This window comes from Oncorhynchus mykiss, chromosome 18 (genome assembly GCF_013265735.2).
Source record: "Oncorhynchus mykiss isolate Arlee chromosome 18, USDA_OmykA_1.1, whole genome shotgun sequence".
In the NCBI taxonomy this organism is placed as follows: domain Eukaryota; kingdom Metazoa; phylum Chordata; class Actinopteri; order Salmoniformes; family Salmonidae; genus Oncorhynchus; species Oncorhynchus mykiss.
This window is the reverse complement of record NC_048582.1, coordinates 45968687-45985623: the sequence shown is the minus strand read 5'-3', so window position 1 is coordinate 45985623 and position 16937 is coordinate 45968687. Positions and strand designations below refer to the sequence as shown.

General features: G+C 43.7%; 1 protein-coding gene across 4 annotated transcripts in view; it reads left to right on the top strand.

Moving 5' to 3' along the window:
- Positions 1–16937, top strand: part of LOC110496375 (RNA polymerase II subunit A C-terminal domain phosphatase) — a 116943-nt gene that overhangs the window by 43175 nt on the left and 56831 nt on the right. The gene's annotated exons all lie outside the window — the stretch shown is intronic.

Genomic DNA, 16937 nt, shown 5'->3' with positions numbered 1-16937 from the left:
CTGGTTGGAAGGACCATGGAAAATGCATTATGTCACAAACACAATACCTTTACATGTGACTCACATGAACTCTGTGTGAATACAGATTTTATACAGTCTCCAGGCAGGGTTGGAGCCGTACGGTGGACTCTCTGCGGCGTGCTATTTTGAGCTCCTAATATCTGCCGTACACAGACTGAACCACACACACACACAGAACTAGACAGAACCACTCTGACATAAAAACATCAGTACATCCTTTAATGTTCCATCTCTCTCTTTAAGGAAAGTATTCTGAGAATTTAATCATTACGCACGCGCACACACACACACACACACACACACACACACACACACACACACACACACACACACACACACACAGTTGTTATAGTGCTGTTTTTCCCTGGCACATCCACTGTGTGCAGACTGCATCTCCAGCCTCCAAGCTAGATAATGGTGTTTAATGACATCTGAGGGCAGCTAATGTGTCAGGGGACAGACTCCTGGGTCCTCTCCAGCAGCCTCTATTTGTCTCAGTAGGGCTGTCCAGAGTGTGCCTGACTGGAAAAGCTGTCACTTCTCTGCTTGTTCAGAAAATGACAAAGTATTCCTCCACCTGAAGTTTCTCCACCTCTACCTGGTACTTCTGTCCTCTGCTCTCTGTCACTCACTCATCTGGCATGTTGTGTGACTGTGCGCTCTGCGTTGTTAATGATGATGATGATGGCATCACATAGTTTTAATTAATTCCCCACGGAGCCCAACTCTTGTCCCCCGACTTTTGTCTGGCTGGTAAGCGAAGTTCCTCGTCACGCGACATGCTCTAATTGACTGGTTAAAGGGAACCTGAGTGATGCCTCTACGTCTGTTTGAGGTTGAGCTGTCTCGCTTTCAGCCATGCTTATTATTTACACACACACACACACACACACACACACAGAGAGAGAGAGAGACAGTCAGACAGACAGAAATCATTTGTATATAAAGGCTAGTGTTTTATTGAGTTGTTCTGAACGGTATTCTGTCCCCTGTTGTCATTTTGTGGACATGGCTTTTAAGTTATTTGGAGAGAGACGAGGTGAAAGAAATGAGAATCTGATGGCTGAATAAAAACTGTAGCGACACTCATGATAGAAATCTGTGTGACGTTGTTTTCTCTCCACTTCCCGACCTGGGTTTTATTATTGTCATATAGAAGATGACTGGTGGCACTTTTGATACTCTTCTTTCAGGATGTTACTCGCGCTCACCTCTATCCCCCTGTCTCTATCCATCTCTCCACCTCTCGCTCTCATTCTCCCTCGCTCCCTTGCCACCAGTACAGGTCACACAGCTTGTCATGGCAAATGGGTTCCAGTTGTGAGTTTTAATCCAATGGTTTAGATATCACTGTGACTGGGGACACTGCTTGACGAAGGGCTTGTTGTGAACCAGGAGACTGCAGAAATGGAATATGTCTGTTTCACCCCATTCCCTTTATTGAATTTGCCTTTGTGTTCTCAATAATGTACCTATCCTCTTTAGAGGGATTGACTGAGCTCTGGTAAAAAAAAAAAAGAAAGTAGTACACTACATAGGGAAGAGGGTGCCATTTCAGACACACATAAAGTGAACGTCTTCAGTCTCTCTCGGTCTGTTTATGAGTTCAACTGAAAGATACAGTTCTGTAACCCTGGTCGCCGCTGCTGTGTCAGGGTCTTCCATGAGAAAGTACATTTTATTTCTAGTCTTTGGTCCTTTTTAGTTTTCAGTGTTGATGGGAGAATGCTCATGCTGCACCATGTGTCCTTTTTAAAATCACGGACCTAGAAATAAAATGTCTTAGCCTAAAGATCTTGTTACTTCTCTCTTTTTGATGGGTAACGTTACCTCTCTGTCTACAGAATATCTCTGTTCTGAGTAGGTGTTCCGAATGGCTGTGTGTGGATGAGGATAACTTTTTTTTTTTTGTATTGTGATTACATTACGTCCATGAACCATGAGATGCCTTCCCATCGAATTTACAATTTGCTACTTTTGCCACCTGCTTTTTATCATTGACCACACGTACAGGGGTCAATAACATAACTAGTCATTGTAATGGTATATTACACATCCCATGTTCATTCATCTCCATGTCTCTGAAGTCATTTCAGTATGGCGTTATTAACCCCTTGTTATAACCGATCTCTCTCTTGTTGTAAACCATATTGGTTGTCCCATTCTCCAATTTTCCCATTATGTCCTTTAACTGTTGTTGTAGGTCTGTTATCTAACATCACCCAGTCTGTTTTCAGTGTTCTCTGCTCCCCTGGGTGTCTGAACCAATTGGTTTAGTTTTTTTTTATCACGCTTCACCGAGCCTGTGTTAGAATGGTCATTAAGCCTCTCCCATCCTTCTTTTAAAATGGCTGTTTTCTTTAACGTAGCTACTTTCTCATTCAAAGGAAAGAACAGGCTGCCTACAATCACACCTAGTTTGATAATGCCGTGGCGCTGCCTCTGGTGCTGGGGGGCCTTGAAGGTGTGCAAGGCATCATGAAATCAACACATTATCAGGTGTTTTGTAGTACAATGTTCAACCCGGTGTGTAAAAACGTCTCAATTGAAGGTTGTGGGTCTTCCAGCACGACAAGGACCCCAAACACACATCGAAAAGCACCCAGGAGTGGTTAAGAAGAGACGTTGGATTGTTCTGGAGTGGCCAGCGAATCTGAATCACATCCAAAATCTATGGCGAAATCTGAAAACTATTTTTTTGACCAGGTAGGCCAGTTGAGAACAATTTCTCATTTACAACGGCAACCTGGCCAAGATAAAGCAAAGCGGTGTAACAAAAACAACAAAACAGAGTTGCACATAAACACACATACAGTCAATAACACAAAATAAAAGAAAAATAGAAAAATCTATGTACAGTGTGTGCAAATGTAGAAGAGTAGGGAGGTAGGCAATACATTTAGCACTAGAGGTGAAAATAATTGCAATTTAGCATTAATACTGGAGTGATAGATGTGCAGATGATGTGCAAGTAGAGATACTGGGGTGCAAGAGGGTAAGTAATAATATGGGGATGAGGTAGTCGGGTGTGCTATTTACAGATGGCCTGTGTACAGGTACAGTGATGGGTAAGCTGCTCAGACAGCTGATGCTTAAAGTTAGAGAGGGCGATATAAGACTCCAGCTTCAGAAATTTTTGCAATTTGTTCCAGTCATTGGCAGCAGAGAACTGGAAGGAAAGGTGGCCAAAGGAAGTGTTGGCTTTGGGGATGACCAGTGCAATATACCTGCTGGAGCGTGTGCTATTGGTGGGTGTCACTATGGTGACCAGTGAGCTGAGATAAGGCAGGGCTTTACCTAGCAAAGACTTTTATAGATGACCTGGAGCCAGTAGGTTTGGCGATTGGATATGTAGTGATTGCCAGCCAATGGGAGCATTCAGGTCGCAGTGGGGCTTTGGTGATGAAACAGATGGCACTGTGATAGACTACATCCAGTTTTCTGAGTGGAGTGTTGTGGGCTATTTTGTAAATTACATCGCCGAAGTTAAAGATCGGTAGGATAGTCAGTTTTACGAGGGTATGTTTGGCGGCATGAGTGGAGGAGGCTTTGTTGCGGAATATGAAGCCGATACTAGATTTAATTTTGGATTGGAGATGCTTAATGTGAGTCTGGAAGGAGAGTTTACAGTCTAACCAGGTACCTAGGTATTTGTAGTTGTCCACATATTCTAGGTCAGAACTGTCCAGAGTAGTGATGCTAGTCAGGCGGGAGGGTGCGGGCAGCAATCGGTTGAAGAGCATGCACTTAGTTTTACTAGCATTTAAAAGCAGTTGGAGGCCATGAAAGTGTTGTATGGCGTTGAAGCTCGTTTGGAGGTTTGTTAGCACAGTGTCCATGAAGGCCAGATGTATACAGAATGTTGTTGTCTGCGTAGAGGTGGGTCAGAGAATCACAAGCAGCAGGAGCGACATCATTGATATATACAGAGAAAAGAGCCGTCCCGAGAATTGAACCCTGTGGCACCCCCATAGAGACTGCCGGAGGTCCGGACAACAGGCCCTCAGAGTTCAGTGTGTCAAATCGATCTGAGAAGTAGTTGGTGAACCAGGCGAGGCAGTCATTTGAGAAACCAAGGCTGTTGAGTCTGCCGATAAGAATGTGGTAATTGACAGAGTCGAAAGCCTTGGCCAGGTCGATGAAGACGGCTGCACAGTTTTATCGATGGCGGTTATGATATTGTTTTGGACCTTGATCGTGGCTGAGGTGCACCCATGACCAGCTCGGAAACCAGATTGCATAGTGGAGAAGGTACGGTGGGATTCAAAATGGTTGCTGATCTGTTTATTAACTTGGCTTTCGAAGATTTTAGAAGGGCAGGGCATGATGGATATAGGTCTATAACATGTTGGATCTAGTGTCTCCCCCTTTGAAGAGTGGGATGACCACCGCAGCTTTCCAATCTTTAGGGATCTCAGACGATACGAAAGAGGTTTAATAGGCTAGTAATAGTGGTTGGAATTTCAGCTGATAATTTTAGTTGGTGGAGGGAATTCAAGCAGTTTTCTGCTAAGTGGGTCAACTTGTCAGTAGAAAGGTGCAGCAAGCTCATTGATGGCTACAAAAAGCCTTTGTCTGCGGTTATCTTGGCTGAAGGCCAACCAAGTACTAACTCCGGGGTGCCAATCATTTCGTCCATGCCATTTTTCTTTTATAAATTTAATGTGGTGCACTTAAGTTTACAAATATTTTTTTTTCCCCAATGTTGAAAATCCAATAACAAGGTATAGTGACCGAAAAGTTTTTTTCAATTTCATCTTATTTGAGAAGATTTTTAAAAAATAACAATTTTATTTTTTTTTTTTTTTTTTTTTTTTTTTTTTTTTTTTAGAGCGGAAGGTTGCCAATGTATTTGACCGCAACTGTAGGCCTGCATAGCTTTATTCATGTTTTTGCCACTAATAATCTGTTGGTCCTGATGGAATCCCAATTTAATTATCTCTCTCCAGTATGTGGCAGACGGTTAGTGTTTTTATAGCAGGTAAATGAGTGGTCATGTCAACATCAATATATCACTGGGTCTGGCTGCCCTGTCACTGAGCTACTAGCCATTTCAGCACTGTCAATAATCTGCTTGCATTAATGTGTTTAAATATTAGGAAAGTCAAATCAATAATTAAGTCAAATCTTACCTGATTTGATTAGACTTGATGTTGACAGGGAAGTATGTTTGGATTACTACAGCCGAACCGAGATGAGTGTTGTTAAGTCTTTTCTCAGCAGCGTATGGCATCAGGTCTGTCAGACAGGCTGAGGAATGGGCCGACTAATGTGGTGGTCACTGATCTATAGTACGCTCCTACAGAGAGACAGGTACTGAGCTCTTATAGAGATGGAAAGAGACAGAGGAAGGAACAGATATATCCATCTAATAACTTCTATCGTAGCTTAAAATGGGAGAAGATCGGGAAGCAGGGGCTGGATTTCATGTAACAGACGAAACAAGGGCATGAGCTAAGGACGTAAGGTTGAGGTTAATTTGCAGTTCATTTAATTCTGTCTGAGTCATGAAATGGAGGCTAACGCCGTCATATGTGCCTTGGGTGTGACTTACCCCCTATATCAAGCATTCTGGGGCTTTTTGTCGCCTTGGCGGTCATCTAAAGGTTGTTTCATGGTGATTGATTCAATGGCCATATTAAAACCATTAAATGGTTGCTCAAGATGTTTAGACCTGCCATTGAATTTCTATTGTGACCCAAAGCCAGTCTTCTATGCTCAAAGACCTCAGTTCTCACTGTAGATGGAGTGCTGTGATTGGTTGTGTGATGGGCCATGAACAGGAAGGAATGCGGATGCTGGGTGTTGTTCCCTAGAGACCAGCAGTGTTGTGTAAATGTGACATTTTGGAATGTAGGACTTAAATCTCTGAGGACTTCAGGAGCCAGAAGCCAGAATTCTAGCAGACACATTCTCCCAAAGTGTAGATGCTTTAAAGTTATACATTCATCAGTCCCTCCAGGATTCTGCGATTGCATCATTCTATGCAAAATCAACCACGCCACACATATTATACAAGAGCTTGCAATTTTGACAAATCACCACAATTTTACTGCAGAAAAAGGTCCTATCAAAGGGTTCGCAATTTCGACCACTGTTACTGTGGAAAACAGCCCAATCAAACAACAAAAATCACAGCTAAAGTCTGTGCAAGAATCAGCATGGCATGTGTAAAGAATGTCTGACCAGCCACAGCAGCGGCAGCCAGCAGATCACTGTGACCGAAGCGATAGCAGGGGAATCTGTGGTGTTCTTTTTGAACTGACCTTAACTGACTCGAGAAGAATCGTTATTCTTTTTTTTTTTGAACGGCTGGCCGCAATGAATCGCAGTGAAGGCTTGATACACACTCCCCCGGCTCAACACAGCACTTCCAGAGACGTGCTCAAACCAACAACTCTGTCATATGTGTGTGCTAGAAAATAGATCATGCTGGAGGCTGCATAGAGACATATTCTGCTTAAAGTCGTACTATAATTGAGTGCGTACATTGTATTGGTTGATTTTTAAATTAACAGGATAGAGAAAAATATAAACTCGGCAAAAAAAGAAATGTCCTCTCACTGTCAACTGCGTTTATTTTCAGCAAACTTAACATGTGTAAATATTTTGTATGAATATAAGATTCAACAACTGATACATAAACTGAACAAGTTCCACAGACATGTGACTAACACAAATAGAATAATGTGTCCCTGAACAAAAGGGGGGTCAAAATCAAAAGTAACAATGCAGCTGGTGGCCACACCAGATACTGACAAAGTACTTCAGTGCATCTCATCCTCATGGACTGCACCAGATTAGCCAGTTCTTGCTGTGAGATGTTATCCCACTCTTCCACCAAGGCACCTGCAAGTTCGTGGACATTTCTGGGCGGAATGGCCCTAGCCCTCACCCTCTGATCCAACAGGTCCCAGACGGCAGAACACTGACATTCCTGTCTTGCAGGAAATCACGCAAGGAACAAGCAGTATGGATGGTGGCATTGTCATGCTTGTCGGGATGAGCCTGCAGAAAGAGTACCACATGAGAGAGGAGGATGTCGTCCCTGTAACGCACAGCGTTGAGATTGCCTGCAATGATGACAAGCTCAGTCCGATGATGCTGCGACACACCGCCCCAGACCATGACGGACCCTCCACCTCCAAATCGATCCCGCTCCAGTATACAGGCCTCGGTGTAACGCTCATTCCTTTGACGATAAACGCGATTCCGACCATCACCCCTGGTGAGACAAAACCGCGACTCGTCAGAGAAGAGCTCTTTTTGCCAGTCCTGTCTGGTCCAGCGGCGGTGGGTTTGTGCCCATAGGCGACGTTGTTACCGGTGATGTCTGGTGAGGACCTGCCTTACAACAGGCCTACAAGCCCTCAGTCTAGCCTCTCTCAGCCTATTGTGGACAGTCTGAGCACTGATGGAGGGATTGTGCGTTCCTGGTAGTTGGGCGGTTGTTGTTGCCATCTTGTACCTGTCCCGCAGGTGTGATGTTCGGATGTACCGATCCTGTGCAGGTCTTGTTACACGTGGTCTGCCACTGCGAGGACGATCAACTATCCATCCTGTCTCCCTGTAGCGCTATCTTAGGCGTCTTACAGTACAGACATTGCAATTTATTGCCCTGGCCACATCTGCAGTCCTCATGCCTCCTTGCAGCATGCCTAAGGCACGTTCACGCAGATGAGCAGGGACCCTGGGCATCTTTCTTGTGGTTTTTTTCAGTCAGTAGAAAGGCCGATATAGTGTCCTAAGTTTTCATAACTGTGACCTTAATTGCCTACCTTCTGTAAATTGTTATTGTCTTAACGACCATTCCGCGGTTGCATGTTCATTGTTTATGGTTCATTGAACACGCATGGGAAACCGTGTTTAAACCCTTTACAATGAAGATCTGTGGAGTTATTTTGATTTTTTAAAATGATCTTTGAAAGACAGGGTCCTGAAAAGGGGACGTTTCTTTTTTTGCTGAGTTTATGTAAAGCCGCCACAAAATCAAGTTTTCTTAGCTGCAGATATCACAGAGGAAATATGGCAAAAATCCCAGAGAGACTGATTAATTGTGTGTGTCTGTCTGTGCACATGTGCACGTGCTTCATAAATAGCATATAGACTGAGCAGTTAGTCTAACTAATAATCTCTTCAGAGTCCCCTCGCCTCTCAGTCCGATGCTTATTCTGTCCCCGGTGTTTTAACTATGTATTTATTCTGCTCTGTATTGGAGTCCCTTAAGAGGAACTCTGTGTATAATATCTTTCATGGTTCAGTGGTATTTTTTTAAGCAATATTTTTTTTAAAACTCGATTTCAGCTGTATTATTGTTCCGTGGTCTTTATGAAGATGTGATGATGGTTTAGTTGAGTGGATTAGTTCTCTGTTATGCAGGACAGGAGCATCTAGAACATACTGCATATCAATTCATCTGTCCACTTTTAATTGGTGCTTTATGTACAAGTTGTAACCCAACAGGGGTTTAAAAGTGTGCCTACATTGCAACTGCCACGACGTGAAACTAGACTGTACCCTTTTAATGCGTGCTTCCAAAAGAGCAATAGCAAAGCCGGTTGAGTGAAAATACCAACCACTGGGGTCCCCTGTAATACTGTTTTAAATGTCATCCTCTTCACTCTTCCCACTTCTCTCTCTCCTCATTTTCCTTTCCCTGCCTTTTCAGAAAGGCCTGCTCATGACATTTTTAAACGTATGAAAACTTTGGAGGAAGAAAAACATTTGGTGGTGCTGGCTTTGCGTCACAAATGGCACCCTCTTCCCTATATAGTGCACTTCTTTTGACCTTGGCCCAAAGGGTTCTGGTCAAAAGTAGTCCACTATTTACAGGGAATAGCGTGCCATTTGGGACGAACCCGGAGTCCTATCTCAGTCAGGTAGGCTTGATGCAGGCTCACATTTAAATGTCAGGGCTGGTTCCATCCCTGGATGTGTCATTCTACGAAGAGTAGCTAAATGTGTACGGTTGCCTGGTGACGTGTCGTAGCGGTGTATGCCAACTGGGTGACCTTTACTTTATAACCCATTCAGTCTTGTTAGTGCTGTTATTACCGAGCCTTTAGCATTGAGCACATCTGGGACATCATGTCTCGCTCCACCCACCAACACCACGGTGCACCACAGACTGTCCAGGAGTTGGCGGATGCTTTAGTCCAGGTCTGGGAGGAGATCCCTCAGGAGACCATCCGCCACCTCATCAGGAGCATGCCCAGGTGTTGTAGGGAGGTCATACAGGCACGTGGAGGCCACACACACTACTGAGCCTAATTTTGACTTGTTTTAAGGACATTACATCAAAGTTGGATCAGCCTGTAGTGTGGTTTTCCACTTTAATTTTGAGTGTGACTCCAAATCCAGACCTCCATGGGTTGATAAATTTGATTTCCATTGATAATTTTTGTGTGATTTTGTTGTCAGCACATTCAACTATGTAAAGAAAAAAGTATTTAATAAGAATATTTCATTCATTCAGATCTAGGATGTGTTATTTTAGTGTTCCCTTTATTTTTTATTATAGTATTATAACCCGGTTGGCATTGTGCCCCTGTTCAATCCTACAGTGACTGCGGTCATCCTAACCCCTGTGCTATCTGTTCGATCTGATAGGGTGTAATCTGGCATGTAGTCGTGACTGAGCAGGCATTGTTTTATGTGTCATTAAAAGCAGAGAACAGATGGGGGGTGAATCCCAGTACTCTCTGTTATTGGATCAGGAAGTATTGTTCTGAACTGTAAACATCTCACCAGGGCAGATCAGATTAGAACTCCTGGGCTGAGTTCTAATCCGATTTTACTGTCCACATCAGCAAGATTTCAAATACTATTTGAACCCATGTCTTCTTCTGGCGAATGAGAACGGTTCTGGAATGAGTTGCAGTGTATCCTATGTTCTCATCCAGTCAGCACCTTCTCCTGGAACATCCTGAACTAATGAATGCTGACGAACTACGCTATGTCGTTTATGTCCTTCAAGGCCAGGGTTTTCTTTGACTTGGTGTTGACTCCCTCAGAAGAGTTTACGGTTGGTTACTGGTGTTCCCATAAGGTTGCACCGGAATCACATCAGTTACCCAACGGTGAGACAAACATAGTCAAGCTGCTCATTAGTCTGATTCCTGTGTAAATGGATGGTAAAAAGCACTCTTGTACGGCTGTGTGGAGATGAGTGTTTGGTTTGAGTGTCTCCTCTCTTATCAGCTGTGTTCCAGGTCCCCGTCTGTCTTTCGCCTTTCACACCTCAGCACGAATTAGACGGACACGACCCGCCTTCCCATGATAAACATCAGACACACAGCCTCGCCCTCACAGTAAAAACACAGACCACCCTCCTGGTAAGGACCACCACTGTATAGCACACTACCTCTGAACTGGTGGGCAGGGAAAATTGAAGCCACAAGCCACTTTCCCCCTCATTTATGCATTTTGTACCCCTCCCCTTCCATCTTCCTCACACAACAAAAGTATTTTCGACAGTCTTGAATAAATCACGAAAGGGAGCGCCAGAGAGCCGAAGGGTGTAAAATCTGCTCCACTCCCAACGATCAGAATGTTGAGGTTATTCAACCCCCCACATCTAGCCATGTGGACACGAGGCTAAAACCTATTAAAGGAGTATTTCACTATTTTACAACATGATGTTAGATGGTTCCTCACTCTGAAAGTTGTCTATAGGTCAGGAGAAATTGTAATCTGTGGTTCGGTTTTCATTAAACAGCCATTGCTAACTATAGCCACTGCTAGCTAAAAATCTATGGTAATGACAGAGGCATGTGAACATGTTTATTTTTTTTATGGCCAAATAACCTTTAACATTGAACCAAATGGAGTTTGAGTTGATTTCAGGTGATTTTCGTCAAGTAATGACATGCCCCCTATCACTTCCAATGATTTTTAGATAGCGGTGGCTAAAGTTAGCTGAAGATTGTAGTGTCTTTTCAAAGAACTGAACTATGGATTACAATTTATCATGGCACATAGCCTACTTTCAGGATGAAGAACCTAACATCAAGTTGTAAAGTAGTGACCTACTCCTTTAAGGTGTTTAAGGTCAGTTTCTGAAGGTGTTCTTAGCATAGGGAGGGCTATATATATATATATATATATATTAAAATCTTGAACTTACAATGCTTAGATGCGCAGTATCATGACAGCTGGATACCCACTAATGTTGTGGATGTGCAGTAGCTATTAGCTACCTTACAGACATAAGAGTAGGCCTGATTGGTGGAGTGCTGCAGAGATTATTTATTTTTAGAAGGATCTCCCATCAATAAAGAGGAACTCTAGAGCTCTGTCAGAGTGACCATCGGGTTCTTGGTCACCTCCCTGACCAGGGCCCTTCTCCCCCATTTGCTCAGTTTGGCTGGGCGGCCAGCGCTAGGAAGAGTCTTGGTGGTTCCAAACTTCTTCCATATAAGAATGATGGAGGCCACTGTGTTCTTGGGGACATTCAATGCTGCAGAATTTTTTTGTGTCTTGACACAATGCTGTCTCGACACAATGCTGTCTCGGAGCTCTATGGACAATTCCTTTGACCTCATGGCTTGTTTTTTTTGCTCTGACGTGCACTGTCAACTGTGGGACCTTTTTATTTAGACAGGTGTGTGCCTTTCCAAATCCTGTATAATCAACTTAATTTACCGCAGGTGGACTCCAATCAAGTTGAAGAAACATCTCAAGGATGATCAATGGAAACCAGATGCTCCTGAGCACAATTTCGAGTCTTATAGCACTCGAATACGTGTAAATACGGTATTTGTTTTTTTTATTTTTAATACATTTGCTAAAATTTCTATACAGTTTTTGCTGCCCTCTCGAGTGGCGCAGCGGTCTAAGCCGTCACTACATACCCGGGTTCGATTCCAGGCTGTGTCACAGCCGGTCGTGACCGGGAGACTCATGACGTGGCGCGCAATTGGACCAGCGTTTTCCGGGTTAGGGGAGGGTTTGGCCGGCCGGGATTTCCTTGTCACATCATACTCTAGCAACTCCTTGTGGCATGCCGGGCGCATACAAACTGACTTCGGTCTTCAGCTGGAGGGTATTTCCTACCAAACATTGGTGCGGCTGGCTTCCGGGTTAAGCGAGCAGTGTCAAGAAGCAGTGTGGCTTGGCAGGATCGTGTTTTGAAGGACGCATGGCTCTTCAGCCTCTCCCAAGTCCATAGGGGAGTTGCAGCGACGGGACAAGACAGTAACTACCAATTTGGATATCATGAAATTGGGGAGAATAAGGGGTTAAAGTAAATTAAATAAAATAAAAAGTGCAATTATTTATACATGCACAAGTTTGGACACACCTACTCAAGAGTTTTTCTTTATTTTGACTATTTTCTACATTGTAGAATAATAGTGAAGACATCAAAAATATGAAATAACACATGGAATTATGTAGTAACCAAAAAGTGTTAAACAAATCAATATATTTGAGATTCTTCAAAGTAGCCACCCTTTGCCTTCATGACAGCTTTGCACACTCTTTGCATTCTCTCATCCAGCTTCACCTGGAATGCTTTTCCAACAGTCTTAAAGGAGTTCCCACATATGCTTTGCACTTGTTGGCTGCTTTTCCTTCACTCTGCGGTCCCAACTCATCCCAAACCATCTCAATTGGGTTGCTTCACGGTGGGAACTACACATGTGGAGATTGTCCGTTCACCTACTCTGCGTCTCACAAAGACACAGCGGTTGGAACCAAAAATCTCAAATTTGAACTCATCAGACCAAAGGACAGATTTCCACCAGTCTAATGTCCATTGCTCTTGTTTCTTGGCCCAAGCAAGTCTCTTCTTATTATTGGTGTCCTTTAGTAGTGGTTTATTTGCAGCAATTCGACCATAAAGGCCTGAGTCACACAGTCTCCTCTAAACAGTTGATGTTGTGATGTCTGCTACTTGAACTCTGAAGCATTTATTTGGGCTGCAATTGCTGAGGCTGGTAACTCTATTTGAACTTATCCTCTGCAGCAGAGGTAACTCTTCCTTTCCTGTGGTGGTCCTCATGTGGTGGTTACAAATGTAACTTTTAACAAGGCCCACCTGTTAATTGAAATGCATTCCATGGGACTTCCTCATGATGCTGGTTGAGTGAATTCCAAGAGTGTGCAAAGCATAGGGTGGCTACTTTGAAGAATCTCAAATATAAAATTTGATTTATTAAACTTTTTTTGGTTACCACATGACTCCATGTGTTATTTCATAGTTTTTGTCTTCACTATTATTCTACAATGTAGAAAATAGTACAACTAAATTAAAACCTTTTGAATGAGTAGGTGTCCAAACTTGACTGGCACAGTATATACCTGTTTTTGCTTTGTCATTATGGAGTATTGTGTGTAGATTGTTGAGGGGGGAAAATGATGTAATCCATTGTAGAATAAGGCTGTAATGTAACGAGATGTGGAAAAAGGGGTCTGACTATTTTCCAAATACACTATGTAAATTATTTTCACTACCATTACAGTAATTGAAAAACATAATGACGTGGTGACCATTATAGATAGTTTGGAATTCACACTGCGTCTACTATGAAGGACGTTAGGGATAGTTTCGCGAGCCAATACTAACTAGCGTTGGCGTAATGAATCTATGGTAACAGCTAGCATACTAGTTGTTACCATAGACTTCCAGTCATTGCGCTAACGCTAGTTAGCAACTTCCTCCAAACAGCACGACAAGGCATAAAATGGTGTCCACGAGTTCACCGGTCTCTGAGGAAAAATCCAGAGGCGTAGTATAAGGCCAGTGATGATGCAAAGGGACTCCTGTGAGACCTAGTAGCAGATCAACATCTAGTAGAACTCATCAGTCACCATGGGGATCCATGCTCACCCAATGTTCTCTCAATGCTCCAGGCTATTGATCACACGTATCATATCTATCAGTGGGGTCCGACCCTAGTGGACAGTTGTCTGACCTGGAAGAGAGAGAATACTGTCGCTGCCTCGCAACCAGAAATAACCTGTCGAGTGCTAGTATGAACAAAAATAGGTTTAAATTGAGATGTTTTTACATAGCTGCATTGCTGGGAATGGACAGGACACAGCCTTCATTGGTAGAATTTACCTTCATTGGTAGAATCACATTACGATTTAAATTGGACAGAGAACTGCTGCAGTCTCTATTCCTCCATGTGTTTTAGAAGTCTCCTAGAAAATCAGACTTTCTAATTAAGTCCTTTCTCCCTTTTATTTGTTTTTTGTATGCTATCCTCTTCTAACGTCTTTTGCAGTAGAAATGCCAGCTAATCCATGCTCTCTGCTCTCTGTGACAGCTTTCAGAGAAACTAATGCCCTACCCACACACTGAGAGTGTGTGTACGTTTTTCAGAGAACTCATTTTGTCAGTGTGAATCTGTCGGATGTCTGGGGTGATTACACAACCAGAAGTGATAATAATTCTTTAGTTTGTCCTTGTTTCAATGGACGGCCATCTCCTCTTTTCAGCTTTCGCCTCTTCAAACCAGCACAAAAGCCCAGCATGACTAAGAGAAGAGCATTCTGGAAAAACAAATGAAAAACATGACCAGCGCTCAGAATGCTGTGTCCCTGAAAAACATTGAGACGCATCATCTGGCTCCAAGCGAATGAGAAGCCTTTATCTTTGATATTGTATCTCCTCTCAGTATGGAACAGAAGGGAACCGAGGCAGTCAAGGTATCTCTCCCCCGGAGTGGGTTGTAATGAGATGGCCATTGTGTCTCTCTGCCTTCACAGATAGTGGATGGAGACAGATACTTTTTGGGGATTGGGCTGCTGTGTCTTCTGCAGATTACAAGAACTGAGCCCCCTGCTTCCTCTCTTCTCACCTCCCCCCTCCTCTCCACGCTACCAACTGAACGGAAAGGAGGCTGCCTGAAGAAGACATCACTGTATAATTTATAACGAGCCAGTGGGGTGATTAAAAATTATTCAGCAACAGAATGGATCATCCAAGATTTACATGTTTCTACAATAGGAAGAAAAAGTGTCTGGCAAGCTTTTTGTCTCTGTGAAAATGTGTTGTTTCTAGCTTTCTGAGTCCTCTGTGATCAGACATTATGAATGCCTGTGAGTGGCTCTCCTTCCCCTGCCTGGTTGGCTTTGTCCCAGCCGGACAAAGTTTTTTATTTTTTTTTGTTCTTTGATTGTTCCAGGATTGGGCTGTGTTCTGAGGTCTGGCCTGGGGAACAGGCCAGGATATACCAATCAGCCAGCCACAGGTGACCAGACCAGCCCATGCCAGCCAACCTGCCAGACAGGGAGTGGGAGAACCTTGATCACTCTGGGTGGTGCCACTGCCTGCGGCGTCTGACTGAAACAGGTCCCAAGTTGTGGGTGGGGAATCACAGCAAAGCAGAAGAGTTTTCCGTCTCCCCCACATTCACCAAAATGGCAGATGGTCCAGAGACCAGTCACCTGCCTGTGATAATGATGTTATTGATTTGGTTTATTTGCCTGCATGTAAACAGGCTATTATATTTATTAGCTGCTGGTCCAAAGACTCCCTTGGGGCTGACCAAGGTGCCGGGGCCAGATAAGAGAGGCTGCTATTTGATGCGTGATTCCAAAAGCTCTATAATCAATGGGTGTCTTTTAATATGGAGTTGTGGCTATTGGTAGCGTGAACAGTCCTGTGGTTGGCAATGCAGTGATGTGGAGTGGATTGCCATGCAGCTTAAGAGCAAGCAGTGGGTGACAGTTTTTCTCCATTTCGAGAGCTTCGTCCTCACTGTTGGGTTTATAACTAGCAAAGAAATAGTCTATGGATAAAGTGGACTGATTTTATAAAACACCAACCACAGTCTTATTACATCCCGTCATCAATCTTTTCCAATCAGTTTCCAATCTCTAAAAGGAATAACGCAGCCGTGAGAGTCTCATGTTGACCCTTAACATCAAGCGGACAGACATCACACTGGATTAGAGCAGAGCCGGTGCTAAAATGCCACACCGCTGCAGGACGTCGCCCTTTCCTCTCTCAGGGTACACCTGGGGCAACGGACACAGACCGCCTACAGACACCGTTCTGCATCTCACCCCATAATCCCTTGTCTGATCAGATTCAGGTGATGGACATTGCTTCCCCGCTGACTTCATTGCTTGCTTCATCCCTAGCTCAGTCTGTTGACCTTTTTCTCCTTGGTCCAGGTCACAAGTCAGATGTCCTTTTTAAGGACTGGCTGACTGACGTGTGTTCAGGGGTAGACTTGTTAAAGTGACTGGAAGTGAAACCTCTACAAGTTCTTCATTCCTTTCTTCTCCACTATTATTATTTCTGCTACAGAGAGTATAAATATTTCTCTCTGACTGCTTGATGTCACTGATCCAAGGTTCTGAAACAGGCCTTAGCTGTCCTCTCAGACTACTTTCCCCACAGCAGTCTGAGTTGTGTGAGGTCTGTACTGTAGGGTCAGTTGCTGTCAGTGATCAGTAAATTACAACTGTCCCTGGCCCATGCCAGACCACTCCATCACCAGGTGTGCAACGCCATCATCTCTCCCAAAACCTGTATCCCTGAATATTCCCTCTGATCAGTTCCCTCATTTTCACAGTCCTTGGCAACCTGACAGCATCACTATCAGAAGGGGGGGACTGTTTGGAGCTGAACCTCTCTGTTCTCTTTTCTTGTTAGGAGGGAGAGGTGGCGGCTATGGAAAGACGTCCCCTTTTTATACTTCAATGTGCATATTTGTGTCTGTTTTTAGTAGGTGTTAGATGTCAAGTGAGTTAATCCTTGTCGGTTACTTATTTTTACTTTATTTCCTACAACTTTTCACTTACGCCTAAGCACAGTATTTTTTGGTTAACCTGCAGGTGCATTCCTATTTCTCTGGGAAAGCTGGAGAAAAAAAAGGTGGTCCTGTCCTTTGCTGTTCATATACACCTCTTAACAAAGTCCCATCAGACAGTGAGACAGAGTTACATGCCCTATGATT